The sequence below is a fragment of the Acipenser ruthenus genome, chromosome 44 (assembly GCF_902713425.1).
Source record: "Acipenser ruthenus chromosome 44, fAciRut3.2 maternal haplotype, whole genome shotgun sequence".
In the NCBI taxonomy this organism is placed as follows: Eukaryota; Metazoa; Chordata; class Actinopteri; order Acipenseriformes; family Acipenseridae; genus Acipenser; species Acipenser ruthenus.
The window spans coordinates 7,677,425-7,689,860 of NC_081232.1; positions in this window are offsets into that span (position 1 = coordinate 7,677,425).

The following is a 12,436-nucleotide window of genomic DNA, read 5'->3' on the forward strand; positions in this document are numbered from 1 at the left end:
CCTGGGACCCTGGGACCCTGGCACCCTTCTGAAGGCAGGGGGTGAGGGCTGGAGGAGCAGGTCCCGGGACCCTGGCACCCTTCTGAAGGCAGGGGGTGAGGGCTGGAGGAGCAGGTCCTGGGACCCTGGCACCCTTCTGAAGGCAGGGCTTCCTTCCATTGTTCACAACTGGAATACAACTTACATGTTACTACTTATTACTCTGAAGAACAAAGCTGATTAAGCTCATCTCCTAGATATTTTCTGACCTATACATTAATTATTTTTAAATTACAATTTATTCAACAGGCAAGTACAGTTTTGAAAATAAATAAAGGGGGTGATGAATGATGTAGTGTTTCAGCTTTTAGGAATGTCAATGTGTGGTTATAAAAAAACAACTTGGAGTGTATGCAGCATTAATAATAATAATAATAATAATAATAATGGCTGTGAAGAGACACACACATTAGCTACCATTCCTTTTACACTGAGATAGGCTTAGAGACGAGGCACTTATCTTTACCTTTGATTGTTAGATTTAAATCCGTTCTGTGAAGAAATTCAAACAATTCAGTACATTGGCCGCTGCGTGGCAGGGAATGACAGTAGTTAATATTACTATAGCCTTGATGAGTGTAAGTTGCATTTGAGATACCTGGATAGCTAAACACAGCAATACACACAGCCTAATACACACTGTAATACTAGCACAACAAAAGCTATACATTAATGAATGATGAGCATTTTAATAGACACAATAACAGTATGCATAACTAAACACACCAAGCCAAATACACACACCCATAACACTGACTGTATGCAGCATTATTAATAAGAAGAAGAAGAAGAAGAAGAAGAAGAAGAACTAGAGTTGCGAGCAACTTTACGGCTTCCAAGCAGTTATCGTGAAATCAATACGATCAATCATCTTCATTCAACTGTGGGCATTACTTCACGTAGAGTTTTACAACCCTGTATAATTTGAAGTGTTTATGTGCACCGCTGTTCATGTTATGAAACGTGCAAAATGTGGCCAAAACATCAACTTCTCATAGTCCTCTACTATTATACAAAGCTTCATAAGTCTACTGCATTGTACCACTGACATATACTGCAATATAAAAGTAGTATTACTAAACTGCTTTTATGTAACGTTTACCAGGGGCAGTATATAACACCAAATTAGTCGTGGCTTTTAAGAAATTACTACAGTTAAATGCTTTAGCTAGAAAGTATTCACAAGTCAGTCACCATGCATATAGAACAAAGAGGAGGGAGAGAGAAATGCTCTGCAGCTGCAAAGCTGTCATATTTAAGACCCTCCAAGGCCTTTAAAATGGAAAAACATATATAAGACTCTAAGGTTCCTCGGGAACCCTTAAAGATAACACTTTCTGTCTCTCTACCTGCGCTGACAATGCTTGTATGTTGAGTTTTGAAAATACACGTTTTTCTAAAAGACTGTAAACATAATACAAAAGTGTGCAATTGACAAAAAAATCAAACTAGAGTTGGTAGCAACTATAAAGGCTTCCAAGCAGTTATCGTGAAATTTAAATGCATTGGTTAGCTCAGTATGCACAACATTTCACAGCTGTGGTATTTACCGTTCATTAGAAGAAGACTTTTGGAAATTGCTTAATTGTCATTAAATCCAAGATGGCTGCCACACCATGTGACCAAAGGCCGCCATATTGACCATGGCACAACATCCCATAGTCCTCTACATCTGTGTCAAATTTTGTGCATTTTGGTGCAGCTGATAAGAAATTATAGGCAGTTTTATAGCCAGTTGCGTATGTTGATGATGTCATGCATCACCGTTTGACCTTAAGGAGAGGTCAGAGATCACTGGCGATGACATTTTTCATTCGGCCAGTCTGGTTGTCCAGCCATAGGCATCTACTTACGTATGCGTTTTCAAAACTCTGCGATGATGTTTGTGCAGAAAAATAATAATAATAACTAGAGTTGCGAGCAACTTTACGGCTTCCAAGCAGTTATCCTGAAATTTTAGCGGCTTGGTTATTATAAATGAAGCGTTATCACAACTGTGATAACTGTGTCAATTTTGGCACATATATTGGAATTATTGGTTAGTAGGCAATTTAAATTTTATTTGGGTGCACACAAAATTCTAAATAGTATGCAGTCATATAGACTTTGAAAATAATGCATATAAGAGGCTAACATTCTTCAAAATTCCAGATCGTTCTTTGTCTGAGTTTGTGTGCGTGTGTGAGTGTGTGTGCATGCGTGTGTGCATGTGTGTGTGAGCGTGTGTGTGAGCGTGTGCATGTGTGTGTGAGCGTGTGCGTGTGTGCATGTGTGTGTGAGAGCGTGTGTGCGTGTCTGTGAGCGTGTGATGCCCTATTCTTAATTTTGCAATATAAAATAAAGTCTACAGCATGTATTGGTTTTTGTATATTTTAATGCCTCTATCATTTAATGTGCATTTTTTAAGCAATAGAAAGTGATAATAGTGTAACGATTAGCTATCAGGGGTGCTTGGCAAATACACAATTCACCATATGTAATTGTCAGCAAACGCTACTAGGACATAACATGTGCACGATTCATGAGTAACACCACTCGAATCCTATACCGAGGAATTATAAACAGGACAGAGCAGAGAAGCTGGAACAGAACCCAGAGAGACAGTAGAAATGGAGCATTTATTGTGCTCTGCAGGTAATAGACCTTTTGGAGAGTTGGCTCAAATACAGAACAAATTATTTCATAATAAATCACATCCAAAGTTATATGATAGCACTCAATAGTTAACCATCTGGCCCAACAAACATATCTGGCTGAATCAAAAACATCATATTGCACACTTGATAAACTGATTACACTGGACACTATCACCCTTCCTTAAATGCGCTTTACTTGCTCTTATCTGCCCCCTATTTTACTGCATTTAACCCTGTACTTCAGAGTACTGTAATCTGCCAAGTGTTTAATCTGTAGTATTTTGTAGTTAATCATATCCTGATGTAACTATCACTATTTAATCATATCCTGATGTAACTATCACCATTATCTGCGGTATTATTGTATTTTGTCACACTTGTACTCTGCTTGAACAAAAATCATTGTATTTATCTTGCTCTTACTGTATTACTTGTACTGTGACACTTGAAATGTATTTGCTTATGATTGTAAGTCGCCCTGGATAAGGGCGTCTGTTAATAAATAAATAAATAAATAAATAAATAATACTGCATCTCCAGCCCCGCCCCACTCCTCCTTGTTTGCTGTATTTTTCAAAAAACTCAATAATAGTACATACCGATCAATCATCTCTTGATCACTCGTTTTATCACCAAACTCCTCAATAAAGCGATCCAAGTCATTATTTTATTACTATAACATCTCAAAAAACTCTGTAAATGTCTGTGATATTCTTTGAGTGCTGGATGCAGAAGCAGCTATCTCGTTTGTTTATGTCTGTGTTATCTCTGTGGTGTCGGGGCTATCTGTATTCATCAGATACGCCCGCCCTTTTTTCGGCTTTTCTCGGCTCTTATCGGTCTCACTCGGCCATTGAATGTTTTTCTCGGCTTTTTCCGGAGAAAAAAACGACCCGAGACCTGTTTTTTGCGTCTTTTTGATGATGTCGGACAGGGTCCGACATAGGACCGCAAATGGTTAATCATGTATGTTACACATAAGCTAATTATATTGCACATCTTGGTTAATCATGTATATTGTGATCAGTGAAAAAAAAAAAAAAACTCCATACGTCTTTTAAATACACTGACTGCTTCGTTGCCACCTATTGAGGATTTGCGATTGTGGTTTTTATCAGTTTAGTCTTAATTATAACTATGAATGTAGTTATGAAATAATAATTAAAAAAAATAACAGACGCCATATCAGTAAGTATTTTTGTCGGTACAGTATAAGGCACCTGACTCTTAGAGAGTCAGTTTTTGTGTAGAGAAGGAGAGAGAAGGGTGTGGTTGTTGTGTGGGCTTGTTAGAAAAAAAAAGTATTTTCAATCTACTGCTGCTCGGGGGGGGGAACACAACTCAGGAAAGAAATCTATATAAAAAAAATCAGAATCAATTCTACAATCATCTCCTTTAGCAGAGTTTGAAATTCACCTTTGTGAATATTAATAGAGATTTGTTGAAGTCTTTATATCCAGGCTGTGGATTCCTGGCCACTGTCTCACCAAGCTGTTCCTGCTTCACCCTGGGATTGAGAAGGATCATTTCTCCGAGCTGCCTTTCCATTTGGAAATGGTTTTTGTTGGAAGGATTTTTCCAAACCCAGGTGGTTCTGCGGCTGCACCGCTTCCTGAACGCTGGGGGAGATCAAGACAATTCACTCATTTTTCTTGTGCTGGATTCATTTTGTTCAGCTTTTATATATATTTCTGTGTGGATATACACTTGCTCTGTTGTATGTATATATATATATATTTCTGTGTGGATACACTGAAACCTGGCTGTCCCCTGATAACACTGTTACTCCTGCTGCCCTGTCCTCTCTCTACGTCCTGTCCCATACCCCGCGTCTCACTGGACGGGGAGGTGGGACTGGTCTTCTCCTCTCTCCCTCCTTACTCTTTTCTGTCCCCTCCGACCTCTCCTCACTCTCTGTTAATACCTTTGAATTTCATGCAGTCCAACTAACCTCTCCCTGTCAACTCCTGCTAATTGTACTGTACCGCCCCCCTGGGCCTCTCGCTCACTTTCTAGATGAACTCCACTATCTACTCTCCTCCCTCCCCTCTTTGTCTACCCCAACTGTCCTGTTAGGTGACTTCAATATCCATCTCTCCAACCCCAGCCACTCTGCCGGATTCCTCCCTCTCCTTCACTCCTTCGACTTTTGTCTCTCTCCATCCCCTCCTACCCACAAAGCTGGCCGTCAACTGGACCTCACCTCCTTCAGGGCATGCTGCCCCTCCTCCCTCTCTGATCACTATTTCATCTCTTTTTCTCTGTCTCTCCCCTCTCTCCCTGCTCCTCCTACCCCCACTGTCACCTCTCGCCGTAACCTCCTCTCTCTCTCCACCTCTGTCCTTGCCTCCACTGATCTCTCTCACCTCCCTCCTATCAACTCCTTCTCACAACTCTCTATAGACTCTGCTACCTCCACCCTCATCTCCTCCCTCAACTCCCTCTGTCCCCTCACCTCCTGACCTGCTCGCTCCTCCCCTCCCCAACCCTGGCTCTCCTCTGCGCTCTGCTCAGCAAGAACCACACTGCGATCTGCTGAAAAGAAATGGAAGAGAACCAAACTCCCTGTTGCGCTAGACCTCTACTGCGCTCTCCTATCCTCCTTCTCCTCTTCTCTCTCCTCTGCTAAATGTACTTATTTCCTATCTGTAATCCAAGCCTCCACTAACAATCCATGTAAACTATTCTCTACCTTCTCCTCCCTCCTAAACCCTCCCCCCTCCTCCTCCCTCCTCTATCTCCTCTGATGACTTTGCCTCCTTCTCTTCTAAAATGGCTCCCGATCACCGCTCGCATCCAGTTCAAGACTCTTGTACTAGCCTACAGATGCCTTGATCAGACTGCACCCAGCTACCTCCAGACCCTCATCTCTCCCTACACCCCCACTCGACCTCTCCGCTCCGCCTGCACTAGAAGACTGGCTCTACCTCCGCTACGCTCCCCTGCCTCCCGAGCCCGCTCCTTCTCCACCCTTGCTCCGCAGTGGTGGAACGACCTTCCTACAGATGTCAGGACTGCCCAGTCCCTGACCACATTCCGGCGCCTCCTTAAGACTCACCTCTTCAAACAGCACCTGTAGAACTCCTCTGTTGTATCCTGGGACACTATCACCCTTCATTTAAATATGCTTTATTTTGCTCTTATCTGCCCCCTATTTTACTGCATTTAATCCTGTACCTCAGAATATTGTAATCTCCCAAGTGTTTAATCTGTAGTATTTTGTACTTAATCATATCCTGATGTAACTTTCACTATTATCTGCTGTATTATTGAATTGTGGTTTGTCACACTTGAGAATTATTGTATTTCTTGTTCTTATTGTATGACTTATATTGTAACACTTGAATGTATTTGTATTTGCTTGCGATTGTAAGTCGCCCTGGATAAGGGCGTCTGCTAAGAAATAAATAATAATAATAAAAATAATAATAAAATCTCAGATATCCGCAAACTCTTTAACACCTCTCCCTCCCCTGCACCCCCTCCTGCTCCAACCCCTACACCCACTGCATTGCCTACTAACTCACCCTCTTCTCAACCTTCTCGCCCCTCTCAAACTCTGACCTCTTCTCCCTGCTCCAGGGTTTCAAACCCACCACGTGTGCCCTGGACCCCCTCCCCACTCACCTCTTTCAAGCTGCTGCTCCTGCTCTACTTCCCTTCATCTCCTCCCTTCTCAACACCTCTCTCCTTTCTGGTCTCTTTCCCTCTGCCTTCAAACAAGCCTCTATCACTCCCCTCCTCAAAAAACCTACCCTCGACCCCACCTCCCTCCAGAGCTACCGTCCTGTCTCCCTCCTACCCTTCCTCTCCAAAACCCTTGAGTGGACTGTACACCGCCAGCTCTCTGCTTTCCTGTCCAACCACTCTCTGCTCGACCCTCTCCAATCCGGCTTCCGCTCTGCTCACTCCACTGAAACCACCCTCCTGTCTGTCACCAACTCACTAAACTCTGACCGAGCTGCCTCTCTCTCCTCTGTCCTAATTCTCCTCGACCTCTCTGCTGCTTTTGACACTGTCGATCACTCTATTCTACTATACTCTCTCAGTGACCTGGGACTCTCTGGCACTGCTCTGGCCTGGTTCTCCTCCTACATCTCCAACCGCACTTACCAGGTAACCTGGCGTGGAACAACCTCCACACCTCGCCCTCTCTCAACAGGAGTCCCCCAAGGGTCAGTCTTGGGTCCTCTCCTGTACTCTCTCTACATCCGCTCCCTGGGCCCCCTCATCGCATCCTATGGTTTCTCATACCATTTCTATGCTGATGATGCTCAGATTTTCCTCTCCTTCCCCACCTCTGACTCCACCAGCCCCTCCTGTATCTCTACCTGTCTGTCTGCTATCTCCTCCTGGATGCACTCGCATCACCTCAAACTCTAAATCTGACCTCCTTTTCTTTCCCTCCTCCTCCTCCTCCCCCTCTGATCTCTCTATCTCTGTTCCTCTGGAATCTACCACACTCTCTCCCTCCTCCTCAGCTAAGAGCCTCGGAGTCACCCTGGACCCTTGCCTCTCTTATTCTCAGCACATCTCCACTCTGGCACGCACTTGCCGATTCTTCCTGAGCAACATACGAGGAATCTAACCCTTCCTCAACAACTACGCCACCCAGCTCCTGGTCCAGGCCTTGGTACTCTACCACCTAGACTACTGCAACTCCCTCCTGGCTGGCCTCCCTGCGTCTGCCACCCGTCCGCTCCAGCTCATCCAGAACTCCGCTGCCCGCCTGGTGTTCTCTCTGCCTCGCTTCTCCCACGCAACTCCACTGCTCCGCTCACTCCACTGGCTCGCAATCACCGCTCTCATCCAGTTCAAGACTCTTGTACTAGCCTACAGATGCCTTGACCAGACTGCACGCAGCTACCTCCAGACCCTCATCTCTCCCTACACCCCCACTCGACCTCTCCGCTCCGTCTGCACTAGAAGACTGGCTCTACCTCCTCTACGCTCCACTGCCTCCAGAGCTTGCTCCTTCTCCACCCTCGCCCCCGCAGTGGTGGAATGACCTTCCTACAGATGTCAGGACTGCCCAGTCCCTGACCACCTTCCGGCGCCTCCTCAAGACTCACCTCTCCAGACAGCACCTGTAGAACTCCTCTTTTTTTCCCTCTGGACACTTACCACTCTTCCTTAAATGCGCTTTACTTGCTCTTATCTGCCCCCTATTTTACTGCATTTAATCCTGTACTTTAGAGTACTGTAATCTGTCAAGTGTTATTTAATCTGTAGTATTTTGTATTTAATTATATCCTGATGTAACTATCACTGACGCTGTTATCTGCTCCGTTATTGAATCGTATTTTGTCATACTTGTACTTGCTAGAACCAAAGTCATTGTATTTATCTTGCACTTAATTGTATTAATACTTGTACTGTGATTCTTGAAATGTATTTGTTTATGATTGTAAGTCGCCCTGGATAAAAGCGTCTGCTAAGAAATAAATAATAAAATAATAATGTCTTTGTTGTGTGTTAATTGCATATCATTTGTGGACCTTGTGATCTGTTAAAAAAAAAAAAAAAAAAAAAAAAAACCTTGATGAACCCCTGAGCCTCCATTTAGCCATTATTATTTATTTCTTAGCAGACGCCCTTATCCAGGGCGACTTTCAATTGTTACAAGATATCACATTATTTTTACATACAATTACATTATATTTTACACATTATTTTTACATACAATTCCCCATTTATACAGTTGGGTTTTTACTGGAGCAATCTAGGTAAAGTACCTTGCTCAAGGGTACAGCAGCAGTGTCCCCCACCTGGGATTGAACCCACGAGTCCAGAGCCCTAACCACTACTCCACACTGCTGCCGTGAAAGGTATGTTTTACAATTCTTTAAAGCTATATTTGGATTTTATGACAACATCTACCTTGGTGTGAATTTTGGCAGCTCTAGCTTACTCATTTCAAAAGTTATTAGCTTTTAAAAGCACTGTGGGTGTTTTTTGCATTTTATCGGCTGACCGAAAAAGTGGTGGTACCCCCGCCTATGTGTAAACAGTCACATCTCAGAAACTATTAGGAGCTGACCGCTCAGATTTCACATACTTGGGTCATTCCACGTCATATGAACCAACATTCTGTGAAAATGTCACCATACGTCTCAGATTTGGATAAAAATCTGCACACAGTTAGTAAAGCGATTTCATGGAAAAGTACGGGGCTGGGCTGGGTAGCTTTTGGGGACAAAAGGATTTAAGAGGGGGGCAGTGTGACGTGCACGGGGGCGCGGGGGGTAACTGGTTTAAAGGGGTAACTACTCCACCCAATATCTCCCCACGAAACAATCTTTAATTTTATGACACCAAAAGGAATATCAAAGGGGATCCTCGGGGTACGTTTCAGCAGCTGCAGGGTGTGATCTCTGCCTGGGAAAAAAACAAGAAGCCGCTGTCCCGAGTGCGTGAAATAACAGCCGAAACAAACAAACAAACAAACAAACAAACAAAGCAGTGAGTGCAGAAAACGGGTTCATAATCTTATTGTAAAATGTTAATGTACCTCGTGTGATGTCATGCCGCAATCCAAATACTTGAAAAGTTTTCTCACTTCACCGCAGTATGCCTTAGGGCTGGGGTTACTTGAGGTTAGGGTAGGTGCCGGAGAGAGTGCGAGCAGCGGAAGTGAAAGGTGGGCGTGCTTGGAAAATGCCTTAGTCATCTTATTATTATTATTTATTTCTTAGCAGACGCCCTTATCCAGGGCGACTTACAATCGTAAGCAAATACATTTCAAGTGTTACAATACAAGTAATACAATAGGAGCAAGAAATACAATAACTTTTGTTCAAGCAAAGTACAAGTGTGACAAACCAAAATTCAATAATACAGCAGATAATAGTGATAGTTACATCAGGATATGATTAAATAGTGATAGTTACATCAGGATGTGATTAAATACAAAGTACTACAGGTTAAACACTTGGCAGATTACAGTATTCTGAAGTACAGGATTAAATGCAGTAAAATAGGGGGCAGATAAGAGTAAATAAAGCGCATTTAAATGAAGGGTGATAGTGTCCCAGGATACAAACAGAGGAGTTCTACAGGTGCTGTTTGAAGAGGTGAGTCTTAAGGAGGCGCCGGAATGTGGTCAGGGACTGGGCAGTCCTGACATCTGTAGGAAGGTCGTTCCACCACTGCGGAGCAAGGGTGGAGAAGGAGCGGGCTCTGGAGGCAGGGGAGCGTAGCGGAGGTAGAGCTAGTCTTCTAGTGCAGGCAGAGCGGAGAGGTCGAGTGGGGGTGTAGGGAGAGATGAGGGTCTGGAGGTAGCTGGGTGCAGTCTGGTCAAGGCATCTGTAGGCTAGTACAAGAGTCTTGAACTGGATGCGAGCGGTGATCGGGAGCCAGTGGAGCGAGCGGAGTAGTGGAGTAGCGTGGGCGAAGCGAGGCAGAGAGAACACCAGGCGGGCAGCAGAGTTCTGGATGAGCTGGAGCGGACGGGTGGCGGACGCAGGGAGGCCAGCCAGGAGGGAGTTGCAGTAGTCTAGGCGGGAGAGTACCAGGGCCTGGACCAGGAGCTGGGTAGCATAGTTGGTGAGGAAGGGTCGGATTCTTCGGATGTTGCTCAGAAAGAATCGGCAAGTGCATGCCAGAGTGGAGATGTGCTGGGAATAAGAGAGGCAGGGGTCCAGGGTGACTCCAAGGTTCTTAGCTGAGGAAGAGGGAGAGAGTGTGGTAGATTCCAGAGGAACAGAGATAGAGAGATCAGAGGAGGGGGAGGAGGAGGAAAAGAAAAGGAGGTCAGATTTAGAGAGGTTGAGTTTGAGGTGATGCGAGTGCATCCAGGAGGAAATAGCAGACAGACAGGTAGAGATACGGGAGGAGATGGTGGAGTCAGAGGAGGGGAAGGAGAGGAAAATCTGAGCATCATCAGCATAGAAATGGTATGAGAAACCATAGGATGCGATGAGGGGGCCCAGGGAGCAGGTGTAGAGAGAGAACAGGAGAGGACCCAAGACTGACCCTTGGGGGACTCCAGTTAAGAGAGGGTGAGGTGTGGAGGTTGCTCCACGCCAGGTTACCTGGTAAGTGCGGTTGGAGAGGTAGGAGGAGAACCAGGCCAGAGCAGGGCCAGAGATCCCCAGGTCAGCAAGAGATGATAGTAGAATAGAGTGATCAACAGTGTCAAAGGCAGCAGAGAGGTCGAGGAGAATTAGGACAGAGGAGAGAGAGGCAGCTCGGGCACACTTAAGTGAGTTGGTGACAGACAGGAGGGCAGTTTCAGTGGAGTGAGCAGAGCGGAAGCCAGATTGGAGAGGGTCAAGCAGACAGTGGTTGGACAGGAAAGCAGAGAGCTGGCGGTGTACAGTCCGCTCGAGGGTTTTGGAGAGGAAGGGTAGGAGGGAGACAGGACGGTAGCTCTGGAGGGAGGTGGGGTCGAGGGTAGGTTTTTTGAGGAGGGGAGTGATAGAGGCTTTTTTGAAGGCAGAGGGAAAGATACCAGAAAGTAGAGAGGTGTTGAGAAAGGAGGAGATGAAGGGGAGTAGAGCAGGAGCAGCAGCTTGAAAGAGGTAAGTGGGGAGGGGGTCCAAGGCACACATGGTGGGTTTGTGACCCTGGAGCAGGGAGGAGAGGTCAGAGTCTGAGAGGGGCAAGAAGGTGGAGAAGGAGGGCGAGTAAGTAGGGGATGTAGTGGGTGTAGGGGTTGGAGCAGGAGGGGGTGCGGGGGAGGGAGAGGTGTTAAAGAGTTTGCGGATATCTGAGATTTTAGAAGAGAAGAAGGAGGCAAAGTCATCAGGGGAGATAGAGGAGGGAGGAGAAGGTAGAGAATAGTTTACGTGGGTTGTTAGTGGAGGCTTGGATTACAGATTGGAAATAAGCACATTTAGCAGAGGAGAGAGTAGAGGAGAAGGAGGAGAGGAGAGTGCGGTAAAGGTCTAGGGCAGCAGGGAGTTTGGTTCCCTTCCATTTCTTTTCAGCAGATCGCAGTGTGATTCTTGCCGAGCGGAGCGCAGAGGAGAGCCAGGGATGGGGAGTCATCTGATGATTCCCCAAATACACTTTGTAGTGTTATTTATTTGTGCTACGGCTGTCATACCTCGAGGTTAGAAATAACCAAATACCGAGCGGGGTGCGCCTCCGACACTCCTCTGGTAAAGAACGCAGCATGACCAATGAAATCGTATCTCGTGCTGTCAGGACGCCGGAATATTAGCTGATCTTGAAGTGGAGTTCCACACTAGAAAATACAGACCACAGAAAGTCGGCTGAGTGAACACTGTGGGCAAACTGAAGATAAAGTGTATTAAGTTGTGTTTTTAGGGTTTGCAAAGGCAATGCTTTGTCTTGTTATATTTGTTAATGTATGTATATATGTATGTATATATTTATTTTTGTCTTTATGTTGCCTTTCATTCTTTGAAGACAGGGTAATAAGAACATAAGAACATAAGAAAGTTTACTAACGAGAGGAGGCCATTCAGCCCATCTTGCTTGTTTGGTTGTTAGTAGCTTATTGATCCCAGAATCTCATCAAGCAGCTTCTTGAAGGATCCCAGGGTGTCAGCTTCAACAGCATTACTGGGGAGTTGGTTCCAGACCCTCACAATTCTCTGTGTAAAAAAGTGCCTCCTATTTTCTGTTCTGAATGTCCCTTTATCTAATCTCCATTTGTGACCCTTGGTCCTTGTTTCTTTTTTCAGGTCGAAAAAGTCCCCTGGGTCGACAGTGTCTATACCTTTTAGAAACTCAGACACTAAATAAGAAGCCAATGCTTACTGCACACACACGCACACGCAGGTGCGTCAAAA